General features: G+C 47.7%; 1 long non-coding RNA gene across 1 annotated transcript; it reads right to left on the bottom strand.

Annotated features, from left to right (window-relative positions):
• Positions 1-2,627: 2,627 nt before the first annotated feature.
• Positions 2,628-6,796, bottom strand: LOC138844300 (uncharacterized). Its single transcript, XR_011379895.1, has 3 exons — positions 6,744-6,796; positions 3,505-3,945; positions 2,628-2,942 (listed from the first exon to the last, which is right to left on the bottom strand). It is a non-coding gene; the product is annotated as an uncharacterized lncRNA (long non-coding RNA).
• Positions 6,797-8,295: the final 1,499 nt, after the last annotated feature.

Genomic DNA, 8,295 nt, shown 5'->3' with positions numbered 1-8,295 from the left:
AGGTGAATCATAGAGGAAAATTTGTAATGCAGATAACAAAGAACTTATATCCAGAATACACTAAAAAAATCCATACATAATGAAAGCATAGGCTAATAGAAAAAATTAGAAGAATAGGCTCATCACAAGAAGAAAATCCAGGAGGAAGGCGGGAGCTCGAAGAGCTGATGCCACTGCACTAGAACACCTAGTAAGACCCTCTTCTCCCACCTGTTTGACTCCCCAAGATTCAACCTCAGTCTCTCAAGGCCATACCTGGGCCCAATAGGAGAAGGAAGGGAGGAAGAGGACACCCTGGACCAGCAGATGTCCCACTATGATTGTGCTGCCTCTGACTCTGCAGTCCAGGAGCGCATGAACCAGCACCAGGATTGGTGGCAGTGCCAGCATCAGCGCAGGCCTCTTAGGACTGTGTGAACAAACAGCAGGCCAGGTGACCGGAGGAACTGCAAAGGAGAAAAGAGAAAGCCAGTGCCCACTGCTGAGTCCCCAGAGGGTTGTCCTGCAGAAACCAGCTCCTGGAGATCATGAGAGAAAGAAACCCCGAATGGTGTTGTGTGGGCCAGGAGGTGTGAAACTTGGAGATGGTCTTTGGAAATGGGGTTGAGAGCCAGATACCATGTCATGCTTACAGTTCTGACTATCACAAAGCACAGTCATATTTTAATAGTCACATCCTATACAGCCTCTCCCTTTTTGTTCCACCAACATTTGCTTTGTGAAACAAAGAGTGGGACAGGGTATACTCAACCACCCCACATCTTGGATCAGTGTGCCAAGTACTGATATGATTACAAGATCATTTTTATTTTAAAAGTAAATTCATGATCTAAAGGTAAATTAACGACCAAATCAAGTCTTCATTTATTCAGTCATTGGTTCAACAAAAGCAAATTTTTCTGAGACATCGTGTTGGAAACTGATGTGATGAGGAATGTGATCTCTGCCTTCCTGGAGCTTAGTCTCATAGGAGAGACAGGAATAAAACAATACCAGGACAAACACTTTCTGACAATGAAAAAAAAAGAAAATCCAATTGGCCAATAAACATGTGAAAAGTACGTGGCCTCATCAATAACCAAGGAAATGAACTACACTGAACTACTATAAACCCACCAATAGCAAAATGTTCCAAGTCTGACAGTATCTCTGTGTGACTGAGGGAAGTGTACTTGTGTCATCATTTGGGAATTATTTTATAAAGGTAAGCAGAAATATAACGTGTGATCCAGAGATTCTGCTCCAAAGTATAGGTCCTTGAGAAATGTGTATCCAGATGCAGCCCTACACATGCACAAGAATGTTCACAGCTGCATTATTTACAAGCATTCCAAATTGGAAACAACTCAAATGTCCCTGGTAGACTGGATACATGTTTTGGTGTAATGACTCAATAGAATGCTATATACAGCAATAAAAGTGATACACTGTAGCTACACACAACAACATGGAAGACTCTTCAAAAGAATGCAGTGAAGGACAGGCCTTGGCACAATGGTTAAGATGCTGCTTGGCTGGGCTCCTGATTCTAACTTCCTTCTTACGCACAACCTGGGAGGCAGGAGACGATGGCTCAAGTAGTTGAAACTCTGCTACTCATTTGAAAGACTTGTGCTAAGTTCCCAGCCCAACCCTTGTTGCTGCAAGCACTTGAGGAATAAACCAGTGGGAGGTGGAACGAATGTGGAGTGAAAGAAGCCAGAAATAAAAGAACATACACCATAAGACTATCTTTATTTAAAACTCATACCCTTCCTTTTGGCTGGAACTGCCATCTTCCAGTAACTCACCAAGATGACATACACAAAGGGAAAGAGGAGAGATACCCAATACATGTTCTCCACGCCTTTCAGAAAACATGGAGTTGTCCCTTTGGCCACATACATGGGCATTTACAAGAAAGGTGACATGGTAGACATCAAGGGGATGGGTACTGTTCAAAAAGGAATGCCCCATAAATAGAACCATGTCAACACTGGAAGAGTCTACAGTGTTACCAAGCATGCTGTTGGCACTGTTGTAAACAAACAAGTGAAGGCCAAGATTCTTGCCAAGAGAATACATGTGTGTAATGAACATATTAAGCACTCTAACAGCCAAGGCAGCTTCCTGAAACGAGTGAAGGAAAATGATCAGAAAAAGAAGGGAGCCAAAGAGAAAGGTACCTGGGTAGCTTTGGAATAATTCCCAGCATAACAATCCCACCAAACATAATTAAGTTTGGTGTATGTTTCTCAAGACTTTGCAAGGTATCTAAACATCATAATTATTATTATTTTTTAAATATGTATTTATTTGAAAGGCAGAGTTACAGAGAGGCAGGGAGAGCAAGAAAGGTCTTCCATCTGCTAGTTCACTCCCTAAATGGCTACAATGGCCAGAGCTGGGCTGATCTGAAGCCAGGAGCTTCTTCCATGTCTCCTACATGGGTGCAGGGGTCCAAGGAATTGAGCCACCTCGCACTGTTTTCCCAGACCATAGCAGAGAGCTGGATCAGAAGTGGAGCAGCAGGGATGAGAACCAGTGCCCACATGAGATGATGGCACTGCAGGTGGCAGCTTTACCTGCTATGCAACAGCACTGGAGATTATTATAAATATGGGATTCTATGAATATGATGCATACTGTTTTTATTTTAAGATTTATTTATTTGAAAGTCAGAGTTACAGAGAGAGAGGAGAGGCAGAGAGAAAGAAGTCTTCCATCCGCTGGTTCACTCCCCAATTAGCCCAATGGCAAGAGCTGCACCAATCCAAAGCCAGGAGCCAGGAGCTTCCTCCAAGTCTTCCCACGTGGGTGCAGGGGCCCAAGGACTTGGCCATCTTCTACTGCTTTCCCAGGCCATAGCAGAGAGCTGGTTCAGAAGTGGAGCAGCTGGGACTTGAACCGGTGCCCATATGGGATGGTACTACAGGCAGTGCTTTACCTGCTATGCCACAGCGCTGGAGATTATTATAAATATGGGATTCTATGAATATGATGCATACTGTTGAACTTTTTTTTTTTTTTACCTAAGAGTAGGTATTAAACATCTGTACATTTTAATACACATGTGTATAGATCAACTTGATACTTTTGGGGATGACGGAAACATTCAATATCTTAATTTGACATATAATGTCAAAACCCAAATTGTACACCTTAAGTATGTGTGGCTTAGTGTACATCAATTGTACCTCAGTAAAAGTGGAAAACTACTGTAAGTTTCTCTTACTGGTTCCTCCATTTAATGCTAGAAGTTCCCATTACCTTGCAGAATTCCAGGGTGTGCCATCCCATTTGGTCAACTCATTTCCCAATGCTTCCCCTGTCTCCAGTTCCCCTATGCTAGAAGCAACACTGTAACATAGCCTCCTGCTTGTTTTCCTAGGGTTCTGGGCAGAATTTCTCCAAAACACATCTCCAGAAGTGAGACTGCTGGGCAATGAGCCCTGTGTGTGCCCACCTTTACTAAGAACTACCCACTTTCTTTACCAAAGGCACTGGGCAAATTTTTGTTCCTACCAGCTGGGCCTGGAAGTTTCCAGCCTCTTCTTTCAGCTTTCTGAACCTTCGTCACTGCAAAGAGTCAGAGGGGACGGGTGTTGGTCCTGAGTGCCCCCTTCAGTTCAGTATTGACCTCATGGTTGCTGACAAATAATTGTTTTGGCCGTGGCACAGGGCTGCGGTCATTCCTTAACGATGGAATGGATGAAATTTCTTGTCTCTTCTTGTTTTTTTAATCATGTTTCTGGGGAGGGGTACAGTTGGAGATGGGAACTGTACACCCTTTCTTCCCCGGGCACTTCTTGGCACCCCTGGAAGGGCGCACTGACACGGAGGAACTGGTCCTCAGTGCTTGGGCCAGCGTCTGAAGCAGAGAGGAATGCAGTGAGTCAGCTAGTCACGCAGGGACACCTCGCTGAGCAAGGCCACGGGAAGGAAGTCATTACACAGACAGCTGGGCTGTAAAAAAACAAAACTACGCTCCACACCAAGCTCCACGAAGCAGCGCGGCTGCGCGCCCCATGACTCAACAGGACTGTCTCTGCCACGCGGCTCCCAGCTCGGAATACGTGGCGCACAGCCCTGCGCGCACAGTGGCTGCCACGCCTCTGAGTCGCCTGAAAAGCTGCAGGGGTGTGGGAACCCCAGGAAAATCCATGACTGTCTTCTTCCTCCACCTCTTCACTCTGTTGATCCTATCATCAGCTCCCTTCTGCTTGCTCCTTCCTCTTTAACCCTTTTGCCTTAAAACAAAACAAAAGGACCTGGAATTTTGTATTTCATACATACAAGTAATCTGGCAGAGAATCAGTGAGGTCAAAACACTGGCTTGCGAGGAAGGCCCCAGTGAGTCAAGCAGACACTGGGCGAGAAGTCCTATCAGAGGGAGACAAGGTCAAGTGCACTGGGGACAGAGGCCAGAGGCAGCAGCAAGGGACAGGCTACAGCATGGAGGTGAGATCATCAAAGGTGCAGACACGCCTTCACTGATCTTTCCCGGAGACCTACTGTGTGCCTGATACTGTTCTTAAAGATGGATCATGGAGCATCCATTCTTGGGAAGAGAGATTGACAAACACCAGATACAAATTATATATCTCACGAGGAAGTGACTCAAGCAGGGAAAGGTGGCAGGAAGTGGTCAGGGCAGACGTCACAGAGAAGGTGACATAGACTGGTCTTGAGGTTGGTGAGAGTATACCTAGGGAAAGAAAATTCTGGGTAAAGGAATCAGCATAATGGCATTGAGTCAGCTGGATGTCTGCATGGGAGAAATGACATTGCAACCCTACGCTCATTCTAGCCAAGAAGTGCAAAGGCAGCCATGGGTCTGTCATGCTTAAGGACCCACAGTGAGGAGAAGGGCAACTACACAGTGAGTGAGGAGGAGCCCAGAGAGGGGAGGACTGAGAAGGGGCATCTGAGGTGAGGAGATGGGGAGCCACAGGAAGGTCCTGAGCAGAAATCTAATGGGTACTGACTTTGGTTTTACTAGCATCCCATTTTCAGATGGCTTTGACTTCTAACGGTCTAATGCAAGTACAGTGCAAAGCAAAACTGCAAATCTTGCTGAAGATGTCGACTAAAAAAAAGATTTATTTATTTTATTTGAGTTAGAGAGATAGAGAGAGGCAGAGACACACAAAGAGGGAGAGAGATCTTCTATCCACTGCTTCACTCCCCAAATGACCACAATGGCCAGAACTGGGCTGAACCAAAGCCAGGATCCAGGAGCTTCCCCCGAGTCCACACATCGGTGCAGGGGCCCAAGCACTTGGTCTGTCTTCCACTGCTTTCCCAGGTATATTAGCAGGGAGCTGGATTAGAAGTGAAGCAGCCAGGACCTGAACTGGCGCCCATGTGGGATGCTAGTGCAGATGAGGATCTGGCAAAATGAGGTTAGAAAAGGATGGTAACAAGGCAGGAGTTTAAGAATTATTTAAGTAAGGATTCAGGGAAGACAATCAAAGGAACTCAGAAAAGTATTTTTGGATAGAGAGTTGTGCTTTATAGAAAATGCAATACTACATGGAGGATGACATACAATGCAAACATGAAATCTCCGTCCTGCTCCTAAGTCATTTAATTATTCTTTGGTCACACTAAAAATTAGGACACAATCATATATTCACTTTTTGTTACTACAAAACACATACCCAAGAGGAGCAACTGAGGAGGAAGGCATTTATTCCAGCTCATGGGCTGGGAGGTTCACATTCAAGGTCAAGCTGCCCCATTGGTCTGGTGTTTCAAGAGGATGGTAGATGTCGGGATGCATGCAGGCAGAGGATCCCATGGTGAGCCAGAAAGCAGAGTCAGAGAGAAAGAGAGCAAGCAAGCAAGCGAGGATAGGCTGACCTCACCTTCAGAAAGCAAGCCTCTCAGAATTACCGCTCTAGAGTATGTCCCCAAGGAACTGAGGACCTCCCACTAGGCCCATCACCCAGACACCACAATTGAATCAAACCTCCACCTTTAATCCATCAACCATTAACATTTACCCATTAACCATTAACTTAAGACTTCGGGGCTTAAACATCTACACGAGTTGGAAAACCAAATGCCATTTAAACCATAACGAGGGGTATGCATAACCAAAATTTTGTTAAGTATACTTTTGTTAAGTAGAGTTAATAATTGGTTTCCTTTTACTCACCTGTCACAATGGTTCTCTCTTCACCAGGTTGCTGTAAAGACTAAATAAGAGCATTCACTCACTCACACCTGCAACTCATACTTATTGTGGGTTGCTGCCATCTATTTGCTAGGCACTGTGTGAGGTGCTGGGGATTCAGTGATGGGTAAGAAGTGCCCTCATGAAGACACAGCACTGGGCTGGCGCCGCGGCTCACTAGGCTAACCCTCTGCTTGCGGCACGGGCACACCAGGTTCTAGTCCCGGTCGGGGCGCCGGATTCTGTCCCAGTTGCTCCTCTTCCAGGCCAGCTCTCTGCTGTGGCACAGGAAGGCAGTGGAGGATGGCCCAAGTGCTTGGGCCCTGCACCCGCATGGGAGACCAGGAGGAAGCACCTGGCTCCTGGCTTCGGGTCGGCACAGCGCACCGGCAGTAGTGGCCATTTCGGGGGTGAACCACTGGAAGGAAGACCTTTCTCTCTGTCTCTCTCACTGTCTAACCCTGCCTGTCCAAAAAAAAAAAAAAAAAAAAAAAAGACACAGCACTGATCAAACAACATATAGAAAATGTCACATAAAACACAGAGATGGAAAGACACAAGAGGCTGTGTAAGGAAGACTTACCAAGTCAGGAAGCAAATTACTCAGCACTGTGTTAAGAAATCACTACAAACCTCAGAGGCTGAGAACCACAGACATTTATCATCTCGTAGTTGCTGCGAGTCAGGGGTGTGGGCACGGCCTGGCTGAGTCTCCTGCACAGGGACTTACGTGGCTGCAATCAAGGACTCTTCCAGGCTGCACACCCCTCTGGAGGCTCGCCTGGGGAAGACTCACTGCCAAGATCACTCAGAGTGCGGCAGGGTTCACGTCCTTATGGCTGTAGGACTGACAGCCTCACTTCTTGCTGGCTGGCTGCTGGAGGCTGCCTGACTCCCACAGCTGCCCGGCCACAGCAACTTGCCTTGGGTGCTTACTCGACTCGCTGTTTACGTCCTCAAGTCAGCAAGGAGAGTCTTCTGAGCTGCTCTGTGACATAATCAAAGAGTGACAGTCCCTTCAGCTTGCATATTACACCAGATAAAAGCAAGTCACGGGTCCCCCCCTGCTCTTCAGTGGAAGGGGTTACACACAGGCACGAAGGCAGGGGGCAGGAATCCAGGGGGTCATCTTCAGGTCTGTCTGCCACTATGGGCATTAACAATGAGTTGGCTTCAATGACATGGGCAGAGGGAGGGAACTGTCCAGGCAGGGAGGGGCAGGTCAGTGAGGGTGACATGTGCAATGGGTCTGTAACCAGCAATACTGTACCACCGTGCTGCTCAACAACCACTGTTGACTCCTCTTTGCTGTGGCTTTGCTCTGTGTTTGAGGCCGGACAGGCTACCTCTGCACCACCGTTCTCTCTCCAGCATCCATGTTGCACTCACCACTTCCCCCTGCTTCGACTGCCTATTCTCCCAGCTATGTCTAGTTCTCGCCTATATATTCCCCGGCTATACACAGTTCCATTCCTATGCATAGCCCACCTACAGATAGTTCAAGGCCCAGCATAAATGGGTCTTCCCAAAACAACAGTTCTGGGGATTTATGTAAGTGGAAGGCACCCTGCTAGACTCTCCCTAAGCTGCAAAGCATGCGGTGTCGGGCATGCACCAGATGGAGGAGGCTGGGCAGAAGGCAAGCATGCACAGGTAAGACCAGGAGGGCCCCTTGCTGAGGGTCAAGCCCAAGGCAGCCTATAGGTCCCGGAGGGGTTTTTAGAACACGGTAAAATTCCCCCTCACACAGCGTCAGTGATCTTTTTCAGGATTCCTCTGTAGGCTAGAAATCACAAAGGGATTCCAGAGTCTTTCCGGGAACTGCCCAGCCACGGCCCGCACTGCCAGACCACTTGGCTGCCACCAAAGGCTTCTTGGGCAAGAGCAGGAAGTGACAAGGGAAGCGTGCTGCATTCCAGCCCGAGGACCTGGATCACATCCAAGGCCCGGAAAGGCCGGGGAGAAGAGGCCCCCAGTGGCTGGCAGCCTTGGCCACGTACCCAGGGAAAGGGAACTTGGAAGGATCCCTCTGAAAGGTGTCAAAAGGCATGGCCAGAGGACGTGGCCTCCGGCTTCCCCAGCCCCACCTCTCCTCTAGCCCAGGAAGGCTCTGTGGCTCCAACCTCGGAACTGCT

This window comes from Oryctolagus cuniculus, chromosome 11 (assembly GCF_964237555.1).
Source record: "Oryctolagus cuniculus chromosome 11, mOryCun1.1, whole genome shotgun sequence".
Taxonomy (NCBI): Eukaryota; Metazoa; Chordata; class Mammalia; order Lagomorpha; family Leporidae; genus Oryctolagus; species Oryctolagus cuniculus.
This window is presented reverse-complemented; position numbering and strand designations above follow the sequence as displayed.